Source organism: Pelophylax lessonae (assembly GCF_965119305.1).
Source record: "Pelophylax lessonae genome assembly, chromosome: 10".
Taxonomy (NCBI): Eukaryota; Metazoa; Chordata; class Amphibia; order Anura; family Ranidae; genus Pelophylax; species Pelophylax lessonae.
Window position 1 is genome coordinate 88,961,794 of NC_138777.1, and position 26,399 is coordinate 88,988,192.

Below are 26,399 nucleotides of genomic sequence, written 5' to 3' on the forward strand. Positions count from 1 at the left end.
CTGCCAGTGTCATTTTTACAGTAACAGTGCATATGTATAGCACTGATTACTGTAGTAATGTCACTGGTACCCCCAAAAGTGTCAAAAATGTCAGTCAAGGGTCCGATCTGTCCGCCGCAAAGTTGCAGTCCCGCAAAAAAAAAATCGCAGATCGCCGCCATTACTAGTTAAAAAAAAAAAAAACAACAATAAAAATGACATAAATCTTTCCCCTAGTTAGTAAACGCAATAACTTTTGCGCAAACCAATCAAAATACGCTTATTGCAATTTTTTTCACCAAAAATATGTAGCAGAAAACAAATTGGCCTAAAATGTTAAAAATGTTGATTTTGACATTTTTGGGGGGGAATTTCATATAAAAAAATTTAAAAATAATTGTTATTTTTTCAAAATTGTCGCTCTTTTTTTGTTTATAGCGCAAAAATTAAAAATCGCACAGGTGATCAAATGCCACCAAAAGAAAGCTCTGTTTGTGGGAGAAAAAGGACGTCAATTTCATTTGGGTACAGCTTCGCACGACTGTGCAATTGTCCGTTAAATTCACGCAGTGCCAAATCGCAAAATAGGCCCTGGTCTTTGAGCAGCCAATCCTCCAGGGGTTAAGTGGTTAAATACTGTATTATTGATAATGGAAACTGCACTTCTTTTTGATGTTGTATTCCGCTTGCACATCTGCAGCAGTTTGGCCGCAGCACGGGTGTAGCGCAGAACACCCGCAGCTTTCATGTGCGTTACCTGTGGTTTCTCATAAACTTCTACTATGTTCTAAATTTTTGGTGCATTTTCTGAAAGCATATCAAAAATGAGGGACATAATAAAGTCTATAGGAAACCACAGGAAACGCACACGAAAATCGCGGGTATCCTGCGCTACACCTGCGCTGCGGCCAAACTGCAGCAGATGTGCAAGCGGAATACGACATAAAAAAAGAAGTGCAGTTTCCATTATCAATAATACAGTATTTAAAACCCACATATCTTATGTATATTTATATTACATAAAGAATGCTTTTTTTTTTTTTCTTTTAAAAGTAAAGGAGATTTGGTATCTTTTTGACCCCAGATCTCTCCATAAAGAGGACCTGTCATCCTTATTTCTATTACAAGGGATGTTTACATTCCTTGTAATAGGAATAAAAGTGATAAAAAAATTTAATAAAAGGGACAGTGAAAAAAAAAAGTAAAATAAATAAACACAAAAAAACCTTTGCACGCAGAAGCGAATGGATACATAAGTCGCACACACATATGTAAACAATATTCGCACCACATATGTGAGCACATGTTAGAGCTAGAGCAATAATTCTAGCGCTAGACCTCTTTAACTCTAAATAGGTAACCTGTAAAGGCATTTAAAGTGTCGCCTATAGAGATTTTCAAGTACCATAATTTGTCTTCATTCCACGAGTGTGCGCAATTTTAAAGGGCGAGATGTTAGGTATCTATTTACTTAGCGTAACATCATCTTTTATTATTATACAAAAACATTGGGGTATATATTGAGTTTTGTTTCAACTCATTAAAGTGTTTTTTTTTTCAAAAATAAATGTGTTGGCAAAACCACTGCGCAAATATCATGTGGCATAAAAAATTGCAACGATCGCCCCCTAGGGTTCCCGGCTAAATGCACAACTGCTACTTTCTACTGATCTGTGGTTGTAACTGCTAAACTCTGAATGCACGGTTTGTTGTTCAAAATTTGGTAAAGCAACGTTCAGTAGTTTTTAAGGCACACGTCTCTGCCTTACAAACTACTAAACTGAGATCTGTGTTACCAAATACTGTACTCTGCCTTAACAACTACTTACCTCTTCCTTACAAAATACTGCAATCTGTCTTGCAAACTACTTGAACTCTGCCTTATGAACTACTGAATTCTGCATTCAGAATTCAGTAGTTTGTAAAACACAATTCAGTAGTTTTTAACACAGTGTCAGTAGTTGGTAACACAAATTTCAGAGTTCACTAGCTTGTTAGTCAGACTTCAGTAGTTTGTAAGGCAGAGTTCTCTGCCTTACAAAATACTGAACTCTGGTACAAGGTACTGAACTCCGTACTCTGCATTACAGAATACAGAACTTTGTGGCTACAAACTACTGGATGGTCTAGCATGGTACGTACAAGTACCACAGCAGAGAGGGTAGTGGAGGCAAGCATCAAGACAAGAAAAAGACAGTATGTTGACAGATACCTGTCATATGGTTTCATCTGTACAGGGGATTAATCATGCCCTCTCCCTATGTGTGTGATATGTGGTATGAAATTATCAAATGAAGCAACGGTTTCAAGCAAACGTAAAAGACACCTGACAACAAATCATCCATCACTAGCCAGCAAGGGACCAGAAAATTTAATTTGTTTGAAAAGTTAACACAAACGACAAGAGCAATTCATGATGAAGAGTACAAAATGTTAGAGAAAGCACTGGAGGCTAGCTATTTAGTGGCCGAGATTGTAGCTAAAGCTAAGAAGCCACACAATTGCAGAAACATTTTTCCAGCATGCACAGCAATCGTCAACAAGATGCTAGGCCCACAAGCAGCAAAAGAAATTGCAAAAGTGCCACTGTCTGGAAGGCGAATCAATGACATGTTTGCAGATGTTGAAAACATGTTTTTTGAAAAAAATCTAATCTAATGGGAAATTTTCCTTACAAGTTGATGAACCCACTGACATAAGTGGGCATGCTCAGCTCTTGGCAAATGTTCAATTCATAGATGAGGACAAAATCAGGGAAACTTTTTTTTGCAAACCGATACCTGACAAAACAACGGGAGAGGAGATTTATCGTGTGACAACAGAGTATCTTCAACAGGGCGGATTAAGCTGGAAGAACTGTAACAGTGTCTGCACTGATGGCGCTGCTGCTATGATGGGTAGTGCCAAGGGCTTCAGCAGAGTCAGAGTTCAGAAACCGAGTGTACGAAACACTCACTGCTTTCTTCACAGGGAGGCACTAGTTGCAAAGACCTTATCAAAAGAACTGTCAGATGTACTGGATGGAGCAGTGGACATTGTCAATTATATCAAGGTGCGACCCTTAACCAGTTTACGACCGCCCGCCGCAGATGTACTGCGGCAGGCAGCCGCTCCCAGGCAAATCACTGTACATGTACGGCGCTCACTCTCGGGAGGCTAGGGGGTGAGAGCGCACCGCCGGCGACGCGCTCCCGCTTCACAGCAGGGAAGCCGATGCAGCGGGCAGGCGGCTCCGATTGCCGCCTGACACCTGCGATCGTTCCCTGCTAAGAGAGAACTGTCAGCTGTTGTAAACACAGCTGACCGTTCTTCTCCCTGAAATGATCATAGAGCCCATGTGATCCTTCTATATAGGATCACATGTCTCTATGGTCATTTCAGAAGCCACGCCCCCACTAGGTAGAATCACTCCCCTAGGCTCACATTTAACCCCCTGATCACCCATAATGTGAACCCCTTCCCTGCCAATGTCATTATTACAGTAAAAGTGCATATTTTTAGCACTGATTACTGTAGTAATGTCACTGGTCCCCCCAAAAGTGTCAAAAATGTCATTTAGGGATCCGATCTTTCCGCCGCAATGTCGCAGTCCCGCAAAAAATCGCAGATTGCCACCATTACTAGTAAAAAAAAAAAACAATAAAAATGACATAAATCTTTCCCGTAGCTAGTAGACGCGATAACTTTTGCGCAAACCAATCAAAATACGCTTATTGCGATTTTTTTTACCAAAAATATGTAGCAGAAAACAAATCGGCCTAAAATGTTAAAAAAATTTGATTTTTAAATCTTTTTTTTGAGAATGTCATATAGCAGAATGTGAAAAATATTGTTTTTTTTTCAAAACTTGTCGCACTTTTTTGTTTATAGTGCAAAAAATAAAAATCGCACAGGTGATCAAATACCACCAAAAGAAAGCTCTATTTCTGAGAAAAAAAAGACATGAAGTTTATTTGGGTGCAGCGTTGCACGATCGCGCAATTGTCCGTTAAAGTAGCGTAGTGCCGTATCGCAAAATAGGGCCTCATCAGGAAGGGGGCAAATCCTTCCGGTCTTAAAGTGGTTAAAGACACGTCTTTTTTCAATTCTGTGTGCAGAAATGGGAGCAGAAAATCACAGCTTGTTGTTACACACCACAGTCTGCTGGCTTTCATGGGGTCTTGGACCGAGTATATGAGTTAAGAGAAGAAATCAGAAAATTTATAATAGGACAGAATTCTACATATGCAGAATTGATGGAAGACACGCAATGGTGTGCGAAACATGGGCAATATTTTTAGACATCTGAATTAACTAAATGCTAAAATGCAAGGTAAATCTCACCTCCTCTGACAAATTCCGTGGCTTCAGATCCAAGCTGACACTATGGCGCTCCTTTGTAGATGTTGGAAACCGTTTGTTAGAAACTGCTAATTAGCCAAAGCGCACGTCGTGCGTTCTCACGTTTGCACGCACTGACCCAGACATTTTGGCGCCAAAGAAGGCCTATTTAAAGGCAGCTGATGCATTAGCCCTTTGCTGTCTTGTCTTCAGCTGTTGCTGTTGTTCCTGAACCTGAGACCTATTTCCTGCTGATTTCCTGTTGACCTTTTGGCTTGTTCCTGGCCTATCTCTGCCGTCTTGTTACCACCAGCACCCAAACAGTACAAGACAGCCATGTCGGAACCTGCAAGAGAAGCCTCACCATTAGAGGAGATCTGCCAACACCTAGCAGCCCTGTCTCAAGCCGTGAGGACGCTTCAGGATGGCTATACACAGTTAGAGGGACGATTGTGCTCTGTAACCCTCCCGGCAAATTCCACTGCGCCATCTACTCCCTCCTCCGCTGCCACAGCCGCAGGACCAGCCTCCAGCCCCACAGTAGTGATGCTGCCACCGGAACCTCGGCTCCCTACCCCTGAAAAATATTCCGGAGATCGGGGAAAATTCCGAGCGTTTCGCAATGCCTGCCAGCTATACTTCTCCTTGCAACCCTGGACCTTCTCCCTGGAGGCCACCAAGGTGGGGTTTATTATTTCATTGCTACTAGGCAAACCCCAGTCCTAGGCCCATCGGCTCCTTGAAGAGGGTAGCCCCCATTTGAACTCTCTATTGTCATTTTTTGAGGCTATGGCCCAACTCTATGATGATCCACAGCGATCTTCCACCGCAGAAGCTGCGCTACACGTTCTCCAGCAAGGGTGCAGACCCGTAGAGGACTATGTCCAGGACTTCCGTCACCTGAGTTCCAACACCTCCTGGAACGAGGCCGCACTCCGGTACCAGTTCCGCCTTGGCTTGTCAGAAAGCACTGAAGGGCGAATTGGCCCGGGTGGGCATCCCCGACGCACTGGAGGATTTGATCTCCCGGGCCATTCAAATCGACCGTCGGCTCCGAGAACGCCGGGCAGAACGATTAACGCATCAGTTTCGGCCAGCCTGGATGTTGCCATGGGTGTACACTTCTCTCCCGCTGGGGCAGTCTCTCCCAGCCCTGCTCCCACAGAAGCCATGCCTGATGCACCTGAACCCATGCAACTCGGAGTCATGCGGCCTGCCTTGTCTCCGGAGGAGAGACGTCGCCGCCAGCTGGGTAATCTTTGCCTGTATTGCGGAGAAGCTGGCCAATATGTGCGCTCCTGCCCAGCGAAACACCATAAGTCTTTGCCAGTCTCGCCCTCCAGTTGTGTGGCATCAGTTACCTCTACCTCCCACTTAGTCTTTCCTGTGTCTTTGCAGCTCCCAGAAGGACCCGTCCAGGTTACAGCAATAATTGACTCGGGAGCCTGCAGTTGTTTCATTGACCGATCCTTTGCGGGGCAGCAAGGCATACCTCTCCGGACCAAGCCCCAGGACCTCACTATCTTCCTGGCCGATGGCTCCCACATCAAGTCTGGACCCGTGACCCAAGAAACCCTTCCTCTTCCAATGGTCTCTCCATCTGGCCATAAGGAATTGGTAAGTTTGGATGTCATCACATCCCCCTTATTTCCCATTATCCTGGGATTGCCATGGTTGCAGGCACACAACCCGCAAATCAACTGGATCACAGGAGCCGTCCAGTTCCCGTCTCCTTACTGCAGGAACTTCTGTCTACCCGCTCCATCCAAGTTCCCCCAAACCCTGTTCTGTCTCGAATCTGAGCCTGATTTACGTTCTGTTGTACCCAAGGGCTATCATGACTTCCTGGATGTTTTCAGTAAGCGAGGAGCTGAGACCTTACCTCCTCACCGTTCATATGATTGCCCCATCGACTTGCTCCCGGGAGCCGAGATTCCATTTGGCCGAATTTACCCGCTATCGGAACGTGAGCTGGACGTTTTAAAGGACTATGTGGATGAAAGTCTGTAGAAGGGATTTATCTGTCCTTCCACCTCTCCAGCAGGGGCAGGTATCTTTTTTGTAGAAAAGAAGGATCACTCCCTTCGACCTTGTATCAATTACAGAGACTTGAATAAAGTTACTATTAAGAACCGCTACCCTCTCCCTCTGGTTCCCGAGCTCTTTCAGCGGCTCAGATCTGCTGTCCTGTTCACTAAGTTGGATCTCCGCGGGGCCTACAACTTAGTCCGTATCCGAGAAGGCGATGAGCGGAAGACAGCTTTTCGTACCAGGTTCGGGCATTTCAAATATCTTGTGATGCCTTTTGGCCTCTGCAACGCTCCAGCTACGTTCCAAAACTTTGTGAACCATATTTTCCGGAATTGGCTGGATATCTTTGTCATCGTTTACCTAGATGACATCCTAATCTTCTCTACATTGCTGGAGAAACATCGAGAGCATGTTCGAAATGTCCTCGGCCGCCTTCGTCAGCATGGTCTTTATGTTAAGGCAGAGAAGTGCGAATTCGAGCAGAGCAGCATCCCGTTTCTGGGGTTAATAATTTCTACAGAGGGTTTAGAGATGGATCCCCAGAAGGTCTCTGCCATCCTGGATTGGCCACCTCCTTCTGACAAAAAGGGAGTGCAGCGATTAGTTGGCTTCGCCAACTTCTATAGAAAGTTCATTAAGGGTTTTTTTCTCATATCATCACTCCCATTACTCAGCTCACCAAGAAGAGTGTTCGCTTTCAATGGACCCCCGAAGCCCAGTCCGCCTTCTTGGTCCTTAAGAAGCTCTTCACGTCAGCCCCTGTGTTGAGTCACCCGGATCCCACCTTACCCTACCTCCTCGAGGTTGACGCTTCTGAAGTTGCTGTAGGGGCGGTCATCTACCAAAGACAGGGAACCAAGGACTTGATACACACGAAAGCCTTCTTTTCCCGGAAACTCTCCTCTGCGGAGAGGAATTATGATGTTGGGGACCGGGAACCTCTGGCGATCAAAGCCGCACTTGAAGAGTGGCGGTATTTGCTTGAGGGGGCTGTACACCCTATTCTTATTTTTACGGATCACAAAAAAATTGAGTATCTGAGATCTGCAAAACGTCTGAGACCCCGTCAGGCACGGTGGGCACTTTTTTTTTCAAGGTTTTCAGTTCATATCACCTATCGGCCTGGGTCTAAAAATGTTAAACTGGATGCCCTGTCCCGGATGTTTGATAGCCCGAAGGAAACTTCAGTACCTGACACCATCCTATCCGAAAAGAACTTCCAACATTTATTCACAAATCTGAAAGCTCGTCTTGAGCAAGCCTCTGCCCACATTCCTGGTCAACCCGGAATACCCCTGGTGCACAAGAATGGCTTGTTATGGGTTAAAGACAAGATCTTCGTCCCGGAGGAGGTCAGAACAACAATTCTAGCTGCCTGCCATGATCACCCTCTGGCCGGTCATTTTGGCGTCCATAGAACCCTTGACCTCCTGCAGCGCTCTTTCTGGTGGCCTGACATGGAAGAGAACTGCAAGAGTTATGTACTCTCCTGTACCACCTGTTCCCGGTGTAAAACCACCATAAGTAAGGCGTGGGGCCTTCTCAGACCTCTTCCCATCCCTGATAGGCCCTGGCAAACAATTGCCATGGATTTAATCGTGGAACTTCCACCTTCTGCGAGGTGCTCTGCCATTTTTGTGGTGGTAGATCGACTCTCTAAAATGGCCCATGTTTTGCCCCTCAAGGGTACTCCCTCTGCAAGGGAAACCGCAGTGATCTTCATTAGGGAGATCATAAGACTCCATGGGGTTCCCAGGAACATCATCTCTGAGAGAGGGGTACAATTTACGTCCCGCTTCTGGAAGACTTTATGTAAACTGTTAAAGATCGAGTTGTCTATGTCCTCAGCCTACCACCCACAGACCAACGGACAAACTGAGAGGACAAACCAAACCCTGGCGCAGTACCTGCGGTGCTTTATCATCTTCGTCCAGGACGACTGGGTAGCCCTGTTACCATTTGCAGAATTCTACTACAACAATTCCAAGCACTCTGTTACTGGCCAATCTCCCTTCTTTGCTAATTACGGATTTAATTGCTCCTTCTTACCAGATATTTCATGTGAATCCAGAGTTCCTGCAGTCCAGGACAACGTCAACTTCTTTTCCCGAAATAATAACCTTCTGCGGGAGACCTTAGCCAAGGCCCAAACTGCGTCCAACCTGATGAACGGGTCTGGCTTTCCACGGCTAATCTCCGCCTGGCCTGCCCGTCAAAGAAGCTTGCTCCCAGATTTATTGGTCCATTTCCAGTTAAAAGGAAACTCAATGATGTGCTCTATGAACTATCCCTACCCGATACCCTTCGGATCCATTCCGTATTTCATGTTTCCTTACTGAAGCCCGTGATCCCCGATAACTTCCCTGGTAGAAGTTCCAGTACCCCAGAACCTGTGATCGTGGATGGAGATGTGGAGTATGAGGTTGAGACTGTGGTGGACTGTCGAAAGAGAGGCAACCAGCTACAGTTTCTCATAAAATGGAATGGTTATGGTCCGGAAGAGAACTCCTGGGAGCCTGAACAGAACGTCCATGCTGCGGACCTAATCCAAGCATTTTTTCGTGCTCATCCACAAAAAAGGAGCTTGTTGGGCACCCGAAGGTTGACCTTAAGGGGGGGGCAATGTTAGAAACCGTTTGTTAGAAACTGCTAATTGGCTAATACGCAAATTAGCTCCCGTTAGCAACTGCTAATTGGCTAACGCGCATGCGCAAATTAGCCAATGCGCACGTCATGCGTTCTCACGTTTGCACGCACTGACCCAGACGTTTTGCCGCCAAAGAAGGCCTATTTAAAGGCAGCTGATGCATTGTCTTGTCTTCAGCTGTTGCCGTTGTTCCTGAACCTGTGACCTGTTTCCTGCTGATTTCCTGTTGACCTTTTGGCTTGTTCCTGACTCCGCTTGTCTGCTGCCCGTCCTGACCCCGGCTTGTTTGACCATTCTCTCGGATCTCCCTTGTCTGCTTACCTGCCTTCGGACCTTGACCGGTTCTTCCTTGGTGGGGCGACCCTGAGGACCGCCACCTGGTATCCACACACAGCAAAGTCAATCCTCACCACCAGAGGCTCTGGCGAAAACCAGTGGATACTTAGATTCCGCACCTCAGGCTAGCCTGTGTCACTTACCTTGGGGCTTCCGGTCCAAGCTCCGCCCTCTATCGAACATCGGGCCTATCTCTGCCATCAGGTTACCACCAGCACCCTAACAGTAGAACAGGGCAGTCTTGAGATGTTTCCCCTGTGCAATGCACATTCAAACGGCAGCACACTTTCTGATCATATTTCTCAGCACCTAAAAATTCTTGATGAAAGATTTAGTCACCATTTTCTATCGGAAGCTTTTGCAGAGTTTGACTGGGTCCGTAACCCTTGGAGTTCATGTGCACTGGAAAGCTTGAAAGACTTGCAACTAGAGGCACAATAGCAACTGGCAGAGATTAGTGAAGATCGCACATTACAAAAAAAATTTCAAGATGTGGCTTTAGATACATTTTGGATATCATTGAATAGTGGGTACTCAGTAGTTTCAAGTACCGCCATTAGAAATTGTGTGAACTGAGCTTTTCAAGCCTAACCTACATCAAGAACAAGTACAGAGAGCGACTTAGGACCGTGGACCAGGAGCTCAGTGTTTGTCTCTCATCCATTCCTGCAAGAATAGAGCGGCTGTGTAAATCGTCCCAGGCTCAAGTATCCCATTGATGTAAGTAACAATTCAATTTTTTTTCAAAATTTTTGGTTGGTGAGCCTCGAGATTCTGCCAGATTGTAAAGGGTGCCTTAGTTGAAAAAAGGTTGAAAAACACTGCTTTAGACCATAGGTTCGACTGATAACTTATCTAATCCACCGATCAATGGGGGGTACGAGAAGCAGGGAGCATAGAGAAACAGATTACCTAAAAGTCGCTGTAGCCGAGAGGAAGACCGTCACAGGATAAACCACATCAAGACAGTGGAAATAAATTTCCTTGGGTTGTTTCAAAGCAGGTCATAAGAAGGGAAGGAAAATGCCCTGGCTGAGTTGGGAGAAAAAGAGGCTTCAAGGCAACCTTGTCCTTGTGTAACACTAAAAGGCTTTTTACAGGATAAGGTCTCAAACGCAGAGGTGCCCTGCAGGTGAGGTCAGATAATGGAATATTCCTGATAGCTACTCTGGACAACCTCTAAGGCCTAAAAGAACCAAGTTTTGGTCTCATAGAGTTACATGGGGAGAGATGTGTCACTCTGCACAAATGCCTTGCCTAAAAAAGAGAGGTTACCTGTCTCTGAAACAGAAAGGCTAAGGCCAGATTCTGGTCCAGACCAGATTTGAAGTTGGACAGGCAGGATGCAGCATTTCCTAGAATTAAACATTCTAGTCTTGCACGATGCAAAATAGGCTTTCCAGGTACGGCGGTATAAATCAACTTCCTAGCCTTCAAGAGGGTAGGGATGACCCACGTGAGATAGGCTCCTGTCCCTTAGGACCTTCTAGAGCCAAACCATTAAAGCCAGCAACTGACAAGCAGTATTGTGGACCAGCTCTTGGGATGGAAGGTCCAGATGTCCTGGAAGTGCACATAGAGAGACTGCCAGGAGACTGTATGTTCGAGTACCACATCTCCTAGGCCAGTTTGGTGTAATGAAAATCACTGAAATGCCCTCCATTCCAATTCCGCAGAGCAGACAAGGAGGAAGATAGAAAGGCAGAAAGGTGTAGATCAAGTGAAACTGATCCCACTGAGTCACCAGAGCATCTACTGTGAGGGCTTGAGGGTCCTGGGCCTAGCAGCAAAACCTGTCCAGTTTGTTGCTGAATCTGTATCTACACCTGGAATCCTCCATCTGTGGTACAAAGTAAAACGGACCAGTCCAGCGCACAAGTCAAAGCCCTCAATGGCCTCAGCCGAGATGTCCATGGGATGCAGATGTAGACCAATGGCCATGCAACAGGGATTCTGGAGCTCGGCTCGCAGCAAGGATCCGGAAAGATCCAAAGAGCTTAAACAACAAAATGGAACAGCAGTGCTGGATACTCGTTGGCAAGGTAAAGTCATTTATTGCACAAACAAAAATAGCAATAACCTACAAGTTAGGTTCTTGACAATCAGCATGGGATTACGTGGAAACACATTAGGAAGGCAAATGTCAGCAGCTGTGGTATCTGAGCCGGCATGAAGGAAGCCTGGTTTGACAGCTGTCAGAGAGCTGCCAGTATCCAGCATTCTCCACTACTATTCCCTGACTCGTGGCAACCCCTATGTGCTGTAGGAGAAACAGGGGTGGTGAAAGGGGGCAATAATGTGTTTCAAAGGTTCACAACTTCTTTGTCATAACCTGCCCCTGTGTTGGACAAGCGGGCTTAAATAGGTTTGGGTCGGCTGGGAGTTGATTGGCGCTGTGTATAGTTAACAGCATCTTCATGACAGCGGTCCGTGCTCCCACGTGTGTAAACACTAAAGGTGGAATGGGATCAGTCATTGCTACTCCTTTTTGTCATCTGTGGTACAAGTGGACTGGAACACCAAAAAACAGTAAGCACATTCCCTGAGATGCTGAGGACTGAGAATGTTTCTGCCAACTTTTCACACCTGGGATGTGGACAATGGACATGGCAGTAACGTGCAGCTCTGCCCAAGAGATGATTTATTCTGCCATCTACTAAGTGGCAAGACTTCTGGTGTCTTTTCGGGTGAGCTTGCAACCGAGGGATCCAGCATTGAATGGACAACTGAATCTCACCGAGTTCCAATGCCTCAGGGGCCATGGTCATGCCAAAGGAAAGGGCAAAAAATTGATAATGCTGATTGGTCACTGTAAACCGCAGCTTGGGAAAGAGGAAATGAGGAGCCGCCGAACAGCAGCAAGAAGATTTGCTTGTCTTTGCAAAAAGAGGGGCAAATTTGAGAACATAATGCGGGGAGGGGGCAGAGTCTAGTTTGTAGTTCCTGGAAATCACACTCTGGATCGAAACATTAAAGATTTTGTAGGACCAGAAGACTGAAAGGGCAAACAGATTTAAAGAAGAGTCCTAGGAGTATGGCTTGGTGGACCAATTAAACTTTGTTCCAGACTTAGACATGGAGCTGGAGGCGTGAGAGATACAAAAGAGATACAACTACTGGTACATTTTCTAATTATATTTTTTACACTCAAATTCTTTTTTAATATTTTTTTCACAATGCTTTAGGGGTGTGGGTAGGGACAATGGATTTGTTTATTTTTCTTTATCTTTACAATGTAATGGTTTTATTATTTTTTTTACAATTCGTTTTTTTTTTTTTTCACAATGCTTTTTTGGGGTGGGGGGGGGCAGTAGAAGGTGTCAGTAGGGCAGTGGATTGTGTCAGTAGTTTTTTATTATTACAAGTATTTTTTTCTTTTAAACACAGTTTACTGTGCTTCAGTTCGAGTCAGTGACTGATACAGATCACTGATTCCATTCATTCCTTGCTCTCCATCCTGACACATTCCAGCTGGCGGGAGAGACGAGAAGGGAAGCCAGAATCACTGCGAGCAACATGGGGGGACAATGGGGGGCTGGGGAAGCACACAGGGGGGCTCAGAGAAAAGGGAGAATCTGACGGGCGGTTAGGGGTGATCGGTACAGCAGGAGGGCAATTACAGGTACCGATCTCCCTTTACAGCTCTCTATGAAGCAGCTGAAAGCCATGGGAGAGAGAGAGGAGGAAAAGCGGCTTTAAGCTGCTCTATGTTATTTGTCCCCCTGCTGCATCGTTCACCCCGAACTGACAGATTCCCACCTGTTGCAGAAGGTACCTGGAGCCTCTTACGGGGTCCCCTACTGGTCCTGGGCTCTCAGGCAGTGCCCAAATGGTTATTCCGCCCCTGCTAGGCCTATATTAAGGTAGGGGCCTAGAGCTGCAGCTCCAATAGGCCCTTAATCCGGCCCTGATGGGGCAAACATGACCCCCCCCCCCCAGCTAGGCTGCGTGCATTAATTGCCTCACAGCTGGGTTTAGCCCTGCCCCCAGCCCCCCCCTAACAGGATTTGACTGACAGCAGTGGCAGCCAATGGATCCCGCTGCTGCCTGAGTCCCTTTGAAAAAAAGGAGAGACCAGCACTACCACAGATGGGCACAGCACTGGATCAAGAGCGATGACAGGTAGATATTTAGGGAGAGGGGGGAAATATTAGTTAGTGAAAGGCTCTTTAACTTATTGCAGAGAATGCATTAAATAAAAAAAAAAAAATGTGACTTTAGAACAACTTTAACCACATTGAATTCCAGTGTGAGCAAATTAAATTATGTCATCTCATCATTTAAGTGATTGTAAAGTCTCGTTTTTAAAAATAACAAACATGTTATACACACCTCCTCTGTTCAGTTGGTTTTGCACAGAGCAGCCTTGATCCTCCTCTTCTCGGGTCCCTGCTACTCCTAGCCCCTCCCTCCTATTGAGTGCCCCCACAGCAAGCAGCTTGCTATGGGGGCACCCGAGCCAAGCTGCAGTTCCGTGTGTCCATAGCGCCCCCTCTCTCTCCTGATTGGCTAACTGATTTTGATTGACAGCCACAGGAGCCAATGGTGCCACGGCTATGTCTCAGCCAATCAGGAGGGGGTGTCCCGGACTGATGAGGGACTCGTGGACATTGCTGGACAGGGATGGGGCACAGGTAAGTATTAGGGGGGCTGCTACACACAGAAGGCTTTTTATCTTAATGCACAGAATGCATTAGAATAAAAAAACCTTTACAACTCCTTTAAGTAATAAGTAACATATTTTTTCGAATCTGTTACAAAATAAGAAACCAATAGTTTTTCTGCATTAGGATATACAGTAACTGAAAATGTAAAAAAAAATATATATATTTTTACATGCATAAAACTGACACATCTTTAAACAAGAGATTAAAAATAAATAGGAAAAAAAATGCAGGCTCCACAAATGTAATCTTACACCACAGTGCAGGTAAATAATATGGCAAACAATGGCACAACAAAAGACTGGATAAAAAAAAAAAAATGATTTAGACTATAAACACCATGACCACTTTAACTGACATTTCCCTTTTTAACTTAAGTGCCTTAATCCTATTTACAGCTGGTTATTCTATTGTAATGCTTTTGAAAAAGGGCACAAGCGCAAGATGTCACATTCTTTTATTTTTTATTTTTTTTTATGTGACATTTCATGCGTGCTTTTCTGTTTATAGAGAAGAAAATACATAAACAGATTTCAACAATACTATAAGCAAAACTACACTTCTTTTCAAAATATTTTCCACATCATACTGGTTTGTAACTTGCTACATTCTAAGAAGCCTGGAGAACCAGTAAGAATGAGACACTGTATTATAGACTTAGCTTTATAATATCGTGGCTGCATTTTTTTATGACACTTCATTGTTGTGTTAACATAATAGAAACGTAAATCTTTGCTTAAAGAGGTTCACGCTGCTGTCAATATATGTCAGTGAGCCAATAGGGAGAGAGAGGAGGCAGGGCAGAGCCACAGCTCCATATCTGAATGAACACACAGAGCAGCTGCTTGGCTCGAGCTTGCGATGGGGGCACTCAGCAGGAGAGAGGGGCCAGGAGCGCCAGGGAGGGACCCGAGAAGAGGAGGATCTTGCGCTTTTTTATTGTAAACAAAAAAAAAAAAACCCAAGACTTTAATATCATTTTAATTCCCCTGTTTTTCCAATATTATTATTATCTATATTATTATTAATATTATACAGGATTTATATAGCGCCAACAGTTTGCGCAAGCACTTTACAACATGAGGGCAGACAGTACAGTCACAATACAATTTAATACAGTAGGAATAAAAGCACCCTATTTATTAAGAGCGTACAATCTAGGAGGGAGGGTCAAGTGATACAAAAGGTTATAACGGTGGGGGATGATCAGATGGAGAAAATAAATGTACATTTGTTTGGTGGAGGCAGGATAGGCTTCTCTGACAAGAAGGGTTTTCAGGGATCACCTAAATGTAGATAGAGTAGAAGATAGCCAGACAGATTGAGATAGGGAGTTCCAAAGGATGGGAGAGGTTCGAGAAAAGTCCTGGAGGTGACAAGGGAACTAGAGAGCAGGAGGTCTTGGGAGGAATGAAGGGAACGAGTAGGTTGCTATTTTGAGACTAGGTTAGTGATGTAGCTGGGGGCCAAGTTGTGGATGGCTTTGTAAGAATTTTGAATTTAATTTGTTGGGCGAGTGGAAGCCAGTGGAGGGATTGACAGAGAGGGGTAGCAGACACTGAACGAATGGTAAGGTGGATGAGCCTGGCAGCAGCATTCACGATGGACTGAGGGGGGAGGGGGGGATAGCCTATGTAAAGGTAATCCAGTGAGGAGGGAGCTACAGTAGTCAAGGCGAGAGATGATTAGGGAGTTAACTCGGAGGTTTGTAGTGTCATTAGTTAGGAAGGGGCATATTCTGGAGATGTTGAAGAGGTTGAGGCAGCCAGGATTTGACAGTGATTGCACGTGTGGCGGAAAGGATAGTTCAGACTTCAGGATTACACCTAGAACCTTGGCATGTGAGGATGGGCTGATAGTAGTGCTATCGATCTTGACAGAGAAATCAGGGGAAGAGGCATGTAGGGGAAGAAAAATCAGGAGGTCAGTTTTGGATAGATTGAGTTTGAGAAAGCGATGTGACATCCAGGCTGATATGTCTGTTAGTAAATAAGTGATCTGTGAGGAGACTGAAGGAGTGAGCTGAGGGGTAGAGAGATAGATTTGGGTGTCGTCAGCATAGAGATGGTATTGGAAGCCATGGGAGGCTAGACTTTCTGCCTGCTGATCATCAGGCATGATATGAACAAATTCTGCTCTAGAGTTTAGCGGTAGAGGACCGGGTCTCAGGGCTAGAGGACACGGTGCTTTCTGATTTTAGGGAGTTGCATGCACTGCAGCTACAGGTCAAGGCTCTGCAAGAAAAAGCCATTAATACTGAAAATAGACTACATAGAAATAACATCCGCAGTTTTGGTCTTCCAGAAAGAGCTGAGGGGAACAGACCTGCGGAATTTGCAGAACAACTGCTCCACAAGATATTTGACTTGGAGGATTTGCTACCTACTTTTGTGGTCAAACAGGCCCATAGGGTTCCCCCGCAAACTCCATCGAAGCTGTGTCCTTTCCTTCTGCATCTACTCAATTCCTGCGACAGATACCACTTCCTAGCAAAGGCTCGCTCTAGAGGAGACATCATGTATGAAAACTCCAAACTCCTGTTTTTTCCCAATTATTCTCCGGAGGTGAAACAAAAAAGCAGGTCCTACACTGATGTCCGGAAACGTTTTCGGGAAAAGAACATCAATTACAGCCTTCTTTACTCTAGTAGGCTCTGAATAGTCGACGGAGACCACGTCTGGTGACGAAAAGCGTAGATCGGAGCTACAGCATCACACATAACTTCCGGTACAGTGGATCCAAGCCGTGGAACGCGAAAGCATTGCGGCGAGTCTACGATCCCGCTGATAGTGAACTGCTAAATTGTAAGTTCTCTGCTTTCCTTTCCCTTGTTTGAAGTACTACGCAATGGGGGATTTCTTCCTTTTGTCTTGTGCACAACAGACCCATGGGACACCCGAGAAGGGAACGAACCCACAGACCCACAGGATACCCAAGAGGGGGTCATCTCCTATAGGACAGACACTCAGCATTCACAGCCCGTGACCCTGTGAAAAGGAGATTCCGTGTAGTGAGTGCAATACCTAGTGGGGGGCCACGGGTAGCAGCACTCGGATACACCTGCACGGCATTTGGCGGACTAATCCCCTGGGATTTGTGGACACTATACTGTGGACCGAAATCTCTAGCAGTCTGTTCTTATAATAGTCTAGCAACCATCTAACATTTGAAAGCCTTATCACCCACCGGCACTATTGCACTTGGTACAATAAGCATAGATCACTCCCTGTCAATCAGGGATCACAACAGCACGCTCTTTTATTTTCAACAAAACAATATTATTTACTTAGCACCTTTGCTTTTCTATGCATGGAGTTCATAACCTTCAAACCAAGCACTTAGCACTTTCACAATAATTTTGGATCACAAATAGGGAACACTTTAAAGTATCCAGCACGCTGGCACTCTTCACCAATTGGAACATGTTGCACCTTTTATATTACCTTAAACAGCAATTCACGTTAATATCCAGCACACTGGCACTTTTTTCTATTTCAGCACAGTGCACTTGCAATATATGAATTACCCACACGATACTATCTAATGAGGTTTGCATTTATTTATGGTCCTACCACTTAAGGACAGTGCATTTTATGTATTTATGCCATACCCATATGATATTATTTAATGATTGTTGCATTTATTGAGTGACGATATTGTATATGATTGTCGTGGCATATTATGTACGCTTAGACATCCCACAACACACTGCTTGTGATCAGCCAATTCACACATTCCCTTTGGAGTGGTAGCGCCATATACCAACACCATACCATATTTTAATACTCATACCTCTACTCCAAGAGGTAGGTTGGAGGCAGCTTATACCACACTTTAATATATAGGCTCTCTATAGCGCTGGTTACACCAGATATTTTGGATTCCACAAGCCCCCCCTCCCGCCGCTAAAAATGACTCCCATCACACTTTGTATACATCCACTCTCCCGCAAAATTTTACCCCTTTAATCATTGGACCCGCTTCTAGATCAGGTGGACTTCGGGTGGTTCTCAGATGATGAATGTCAAGCATTGGTACATCCCATCACCCCAGATGAGATAGGTGTGGCCATTTAGTATTTCCCTGCAGGGAGACTGGATGGACTCCCTATAGACTTCTACTAGACACATTGTAAAATTTTGGCCCGTATCCTAGCCGATTGATTTATGCATTTCTTAGAAGAGGGGGTCCTCCCTCTATGTGTCATGCCCATATATTCCTAATTCATAAACTATCCAAAAACCCCAGTGCATGTGCCTCCAACAGGCCAATTGCATTGCTCGATACCGATTTTAAAATTTTAACCAAACTCTTAACACTAAGGTTGCAGATGTTCCCAACAATCATAAACTGGCTTTATGGCCCACAAAGCTACCGATATTAACCTTTGTCGGTTGTTTACCAACATTCATGCCCAGCATTTAAGCACAGGGTCTAGAGTGGTGGCCTCCCTAGATGTTAAAAAAGGCCTTTGACACCGTTGAGTGGCCTTTTCTGTGGGAGGTACTTAGACGTATGGGGTTGCCCCTGATTTTTAATTAATGGCTCCAGGTCCTCTATTGCTCCCCCATGGCCTCGGTTTGGTTGCGTGGGGGGTTGTCGGCTCCCTTTAAGCTCTATAGGGGCACCCACCAGGACTACCCTCTCTCTTTCTGGCCCTTTTTGCCATTGCCATTGAACCGGTGGCGGAGGTGCTTCTAAAATCAAGGGGCTTCGTATTGGCTGGCTGGCTGGAAGAGAGGGTTTCCCTTTTTGCGGATGACCTGCTATTACTTCTTTATGACGCTGGTCCCTCCCTTCAGGATGCATTACAACTTCTGAATTCTTACTCTACAGCTACAGGTCTCAGAATTAACTGGACCAAATCCCTATTATTTCCTAATAACCCAGAGGCTCGTGACTTGGCCCCACCAGACCTGCCACTCCAATGGGTAGAAGAATTCAAATACAGGGCCTCAGACTACCCACCTCTTAACCTTACCCGGGTATTGCAGGAGACCAAAAGGAAGTTGAAAGCATAGGAGACACTGACAAATCTGATCAAAATGAAAATTCTCCTCAAATTCACCTACTTATTCCGCCACTCCCCCTCTTGAATCCTGAAGTCTTTCTTCACTAAACTCAATAAGTTTTTTCCTCTTTTTCCTCTTTTCTTTGGGGGGGCTAGTTCTCCAAGATACAAACTAACCACTTTAATGCATCCCACTATTCAAGGGGGCCTGGTTTTCCCTAATTGCCATAAATACTTTCTGGTCACACAGCTAGTGACAGCAGCCTAGTGGTTTTCCCCTTGAAGTGCTACAGCTCCTCAGATGTGAACACCTTTTGGTGGGTGAACTCTCGCCTGCCCCCTGATTTTGCTAAACCCCTGCTTGTCCCATTTTTATATGCTACCTGAACCAGGTGCGTGGGCCAGACATACTATAAAACTTATCTTGCACATCTCATAAGGTGGCTCACTGAAATCCCTATTACTCGTCCTCAGATTTTAATATTCCCCAGTCCTATTTGTTTTGATATCTGCTGCCCTCCCATGCCTTCCTCAAATTTCCTCAAGCCTCCCTGGTAGTTTTCCAATCAGCCCTTAAAAGAATGCTTCGCAATGACTGTACGGAAAAACCCACTTCATACCTATATGTCCATCTAATTACAACAACTCTTCCCACCCTGACTTATGTGGCCCAAAAATTATGAATTTTCCTTTCCATCCACGATGGGGATTTCTTAAATCCCCATCAACATAGTCAATGTTAATAAGGGAATCCCTCACACAGTGATATTGAGTTCTGCTGGCGGGAAGCCTTCCTCACCAGCAGAACACAATGGTCATTGCTGGCTGCTATAGCCAATGGACCAACTTTAGTACAACCAGCCTGCCTATAGACAGATCCAATCTCGGCTGTTTCTTACTGAACCTGCTGAGATTTAATCCATCTATACCTGGCTTTAGATCAAGCAACGATCCAGCTATCTTATCGTCAATTACTATTATATATATATATATATATATATATATATATATATATATATATATATAGACTTTTTTTGTTTACATTCTTTTCCTTTGGCTAGGAAAAAAGATGCAATGAGGGGAATTTACCAAAGTCGGCCATAGATGGATTGTACCTTGGCTGGTTCAGCAGAGACCAGCCGAGATTTGATCAATCTATGGGCAGGCTGGTTGTACTGAAGTCAATCCAAAGATCAACTTCAGGACAACCAGCCTTCTAGGTTTTTTTGCATGTGATCACTCCCGGCAGCTATAGCAGCTGGCAGTGATCATTGTGTTTTGCAGAACACAATAGTGTTGCAGGTGGAATTCCCCCATCAACACTGACTGTGTTGATGGGTAAATCAAGCAAATTTCTTTCCTTCCACCCATGATGGAAGGAAATAAAATTGTATAATCTATGGCTTGCCTAAGACTGAAGCAGACAGATCCTGGAATAGCTGTGCATGACAACAAAGAAGCTTCTAGCTTTCATTTTCAAGGCATAACTGAACAAGCTACAGAGAGAAACTGGTTACTTTGCACATCTACTTTAGATTCCCTCTGCATCAATTTTAGTACAGTTCCCCCAATGTATTTTCTTCTTCACTCAAAGGAGATAGAGAGTACAGGGGCAGGTATTACAAAGTGATCACTGTGATAGCCAATCACAGACTATCATCGTGATCATGCAATTGGCCGCCAGCTGCTATTAGAAGTCTTCTTTAATCTGCTTATTACCAATACGAGTATGTATGAATGTGTGGACCTTAGGATGAATTGAGTTGTTATATTTTATATTTGTTCAAGATTGGGAAAAGCAAACACAGACTTTTTGGATATTTATGTGAAAAAGATATATATATATATATATATATATATATATATATATATATATATATAGCGGGTGAAACATTTTTGACCCCCTGCAGATTTTGTAAGTTTGCACACTTACAAAGAAATGAAGGGTCTATAATTTTTTTTATCATAGGTGTATTTTAAATGATAGAGACAGAACATCAACCATAAATCCAGGAAAAACATAAAACAAATGCTATAAATCAAGTTGCAGTTCAGTGAGTAAAATAAGTATTTGATCCCCAGGCAAAACCTGGCTTAAAACTTGGTGGAGAAACCATTGTTGGCGAGCACAGAGGAAGGATGTTTCTTGTAGTTGGTGACCAGGTGTGCACACACCTCAGGAGGGATTTTGGGCCACTCTTCTTTAAAGATCTTCTATAAATCCTTAAGGTTTCATGGCTGTCTCTTGGGAACTCGAAGTTTCAGCCCCCTTCATAAATTTTCTATAGGATTAAGGTCTGGAAACTGGCTAGGCCACTCCATGACCTTAATGTACTGCTTCTTGAGCCACTGCTCTGTTACCTATGTTGTGGGTCATTACCATGCTGAAAGACCTATCCACGACCCATCTTCAGTGTTCTGGCTGAGGGAAGAAGGTTCTTATCCAAGTTTTACAATACATGACCCCGTCTCGATGTGGCAAAGTTGGCCTTTACCTTTAGCAAAGAAACAACCCCAAAGCATCATGTTTCCACCTCCGTGCTTGACTGCAAGGATGGTGTTCTTAGGGTCATAGTCAGCATTTTTCTTCCTCCAAACATGAAGTGCTGAGTTAATGCCAAGGAGCTCAATTTTGGTCTCATCTGACCACAGCACTTTCTCCCAATCCTTCTCTGAATCATTTAGATGTTCACTGTCGTGACTGTACATGTGCCTTCTTGAAGTGGGGGACTAGCTGTGTTTTTCAAATTATGTGAGTAGGGCTTCCTATTTATTTTTAAAGAGTTCATAAGGTATATAGGTTCATTAAAATGTAATATTTCTTAATTAAGACATTAATATAGGAAAAAACTTTGCATTAAATAAACATATATTAGCATATAAACTTTTAGGGTACTAGGTGAATATCTATGACTTCATATACACACACACAACAGTCCCTTCCCCCAACTCTGCCAGAAATTACAAGATAATTTTATGCTAGTAATGTATTCATTTTATGGTCACTTGATGGAATTAATATACAAAGCTCTTTTTGTATTAAAATAATATTTATCCGGTAATCTTTTGTTATTTTGTTATTAAAGTGGTCCAGAAGCCTTACGTTTTTTTCTTACATAAGCCCAAACCGATCCAGAGATGTGCAAAAGCGCAGCGGCTCAAGCCACTGTCTCTCTTCTCATTGGACAGATTGACAACAGAAGAAGCCATTGCCTTTCACTGCTGTCAATCAAATCTTGTAACATGGTAGGGGCGTAGCCTAGTCCCACTGTCTGTGTCAATGGGCACAGCAGCAGGACTCTAGAGCAAATGCCCACACAGGTGCCCCCCAGCGAGAGTGGCTTTCTGTGGGGACACCCGATGAAGAGGAGGGGCCTGGAGCACCAACAGGGGACCCCAGAAGAAGAGGATCGGAGCTGCTCTGTGCAAAACGTTTGCACAGAGCAGGTAAGTATAGGCATGTTTGTTTATTTTTATAAAAGAAAAAAAAAATCAAAGGATTACAACCAGTTTTAACATAATTTTGACTTTTTCACAAGAATAGAAAGACTATTCAAATGTAGCATATCTTACCAATAAAAGGTATTTCTGCTAGTTTATGAGATTCCGGAAAAATCAAATTTAGCGAGTTTCCCCAAATACTTTCATATTTTTCATCTTCACCTTGATGAGAAGGCAGAGAATGGCCTGCGATGTCAGCAAACTATAAAGTCAAGATTTTAGAAGAAATAAAAACGTCTGCCAAAAGCATCGAAATAACCTAAAGCCAGATTAAGAACTTTGAGAGGCGTGAGAAGTGGTGATGTACAACTTTCACGCCAAAAGAAGAACACTTGCTATATGAAGGAAAGCTTTCCCTAGCCAAGTGTAAGTAATGGATTTATATATTCTTTAGTTAGGGAAAGTAAAAGTGAATTTAAGGGTCTATCTAGCCATGTTTCTGATGCTGCATTATGGGAATTTATGTATAATCAATGTTTACAGGCTCAAATTAGGAAAGAAAAATCAAGATTTATCGTATGCAAATTGAAGAAACACTTCAAAAATATGAAGAAGCTAGTTCAGGTTTTTATGATTTATGTGGTTCCTACAAAAATAAAGTTATTCATGTAGTGATAAAGATAGATTTACAAAGGACAATGGTCAGATTAACAGATTGTCAGATTTTGACTGAGCAAATAGATGACCTGCAAAATTAAATTTGGATAAAAAATATTCAGTTGTCTGAACGATGAAATTATGTAAAGAGAATTTCTGTAAATTTTAAGACAGAGACTAGCCAGAGGCAAGCAACATAAAAAAAAGTATTTTGTCCCAGAAATATGGTCCATAAAGGGTGATTTTCTGGATAATGATGCAGAAATTCATAACAGAAAAAAAATTAGACAAATCTGCAAAACTTAGTCATAAAAATCTTTAATCAGCTCATGAAAAGTGTCAAAGACATTCCACTTTATGATGAGAATGAGAATGTTTAATAATGCAGACATCTTTGCATTACATACAGATAGGATTAGCTTGACACATGAGAAGACAAAATGTACAATATGCTTTAGGGCATGGCTATCAGGCCATTACAGCCAGTGAGTCAAATCGCAAATGGTAACATACAGATTAAAACAGTGATTCATTTATTGTACCTTAAAACAAATAATAACTTTCAATGCAGTATTTACAACCCTCAAGTAATATTTATCCATTTACTTTTATGAAAGAGTTTGAAAAAGCATACAGAATGGTAATGGGTTTTCACAAGATCAAAATCCAGCTGGTATGATTATAGTTTTTGCAAAGAAGTCTACATTTTTAAACCCAACCTCTCCTGCAATAGTTTAATGACCATTGCAGCGTATGTTTGTGTTTTTTCTTGCTTCTCAGAGATTTTCATCAACATTCTGGTAAAACTTTGTGTATTAGCACTCCTTGGACCTTGAAGAAAGGGATGCACCTGAAAGCTTGTCCGGAAAATCTGGATGTTTGTGCAAATTTAAACGTATCAGGGACAGTACTCAATTGTTTTTCCTGCAAGTGCGCTAACATGGCTAAAATCCCCGCAAGCAAGATGAAAGATACTTCATAAGCCGCATGAAGAAGCAGTTATCCAACCTGATCACAAAGGAAACACCGATCAACAGTGACATATTTTCTTTCTCTCAAGATGCAAGAAGAGGTGGCTCATACCACATTATCCTTCAGATTAAAAATGCTCCTGCAACTACACTTAACTCTACATATGCAGAAGGCTTTGCAAACAAACCAGTGAAAGTCTAAGGAACAACCATATACATATACAAACTGTATGGTAAAAGGATAACAGTCAGGAAATTAAAACAGCTTTTGAAATCCGAACAGCCCTGGATCCTAACAACATTATGCAAATTGAAAGTAAAATGGAAAATGTATACAATATCTCACAAAAGTGAGTACACCCCTTACATTTTTTTAAAATATTTTATTATATCTTTTCATGTGACAACACTGAAGAAATGACACTTTGCTACAATGTAAAGTAGTGAGTGTACAGCTTGTATAACAGTGTAAATTTGCTATCCCCTCAAAATAACTCAACACACAGCCATTAATGTCTAAACTGCTGGCAACAAAAGTGAGTTCACCCCTAAGTGGAAATTAGTGATCGACCGATTATCAGCAAAGCCGATATATCGAGGGCCGATATGCACTTTGCCCGATATATCGGAATCGGCCTTTAAATTTACCGATATTGTCGATATTTCGGGAAAGTGCTTGTACCGGGGTGATGCCTGCAGTTAGAGGCATCACCCCGGTACTGGTGTCCATAGCCGAAGGTCGGCTGTCTTGTAATGACAACCGATGCAGCTGAGAAGCCACTCAGCTGTCATTCCAAGGAGCAGGAGGGGACGCCCCCCCTTTCGAGCCGCCTTCTGCGGCTCACCCAGGTCTCCTGTCCCACCATCCAATCTTCACCACCGCCATCTGAGCGGGTCTCCATCTGCACCGCCGCCATCAGACCGGATCTCCATTTCTTTGAATTTGGCGCCGCCGAGTACACGGAAGTGATGTCATGACATGACATCACTTCCAGGTACTGGCACCACCGAATTAAAAATACTTACAGCATTCAAAACAGCCAAACTTGGCATTTTGAATGCTTTTAAGTGAGATCAACCAAGGGGAATTATCTAATGGGTTCAAAAGGTGATTTGTATAGGGCAGAGAGGACCAGATTTAGACAAAGGAAGCACAGGGTGCTGTCATTGGGGTCTGATCCATGAGACAGCATCAATAAGATTTTTTTTTTTTTTTTAAGAGAGGGAGAAGCCAAAGGCTTTTGGAAAAGGATGGACGAGGCCAAAACCTGTCCCTTTAGAGTACTTAAGAGATAGCTTTTGGTCAAGTCCCGATTGCAGAAAAGGCAGAACATGAGCAGTCTCCGGGGTTCACAACAGGCCTATAAGAATTTCCAGGTACGATAGAGACAATTGAGTACTGTCCGTGATACTTTTTTTATTTGCACTAACATACAAATTTTTCAGGACAAGCTTTCGGGGTATGTCCCCTTCATCAAGATCCAAGCAGTACTGATCCACAAAATGTTAGCAGCGTGGTAAAGAAACACAAAATCTCTTAGCCAAAGGAAAAAAAAAAAAAAGAAAAAAACCAAACAAACATAAGTTTACCTGTCATGGTAATAAAACTAGCTTGATTAGTGAGATAAGATAGAGGGAGAGTTGAAGACAGGGGAAGGTGGGGGGGGGGGAAAAGTCACGGAGGGGGTCGTAAAACTGTAGGATAATGAGTAAGGAAACCCATATCTAAGTTTAAGCCGTTATTTTTTGTGTCAAAAAGAAGTATAATTTTTAATTCAAAAGTTTTCCTTTCCTGCATGGTTATGAAATTCCCTTTAAGGCTCCATGTACACGGGACGTTGTTAAAAGTCCCTTTGAATGCTGGAATTTTTAGGACGTTTGAAACGTCCGTTCAGTCGCGTTTGTACCCGCGTTTAGCGGGCGTTTAGCAGCGTTTGCGTTTAGAAGCGTTCCTAGAGGTCAAAAAAATTATTCCCCTTTAAAATGGAAAAACGCGAACGCTAAACGCGGGTCATCGCCTTCAGACGCGTTCGGACACGTTTAGACGCGTTCGGACGCGTTTGTGTGTTTGAAACGCCGTGAAACACACGTTCGAACGCAAATAATTGCGTTCTAAAAACAGTCCCTGAACGCAACTGCCTGCAAATGACTGTAAACGACCTGGTGTACATGGACAGATAAGATAAAATGTAGATGGGTTCAGGGGCTTCTGAAAAAAACGCCCAACTGCTCCTAAACGGCCATTTCCAGCGTCCCGTGTACATGGAGCCTAAGAACTAAAACATTGAGGTCTTCTATAGTGTGGTCCGGTTGTGAAAAATGATGTCCCACAGGTGTGCAGA

The 26,399-nt window shown here is 43.6% G+C and overlaps 1 protein-coding gene across 1 annotated transcript in view; it reads right to left on the minus strand.

Annotated features, from left to right (window-relative positions):
• CHID1 (chitinase domain containing 1) overlaps positions 1-26,399 on the minus strand; it is a 1,130,290-nt gene that overhangs the window by 729,532 nt on the left and 374,359 nt on the right. The gene's annotated exons all lie outside the window — the stretch shown is intronic.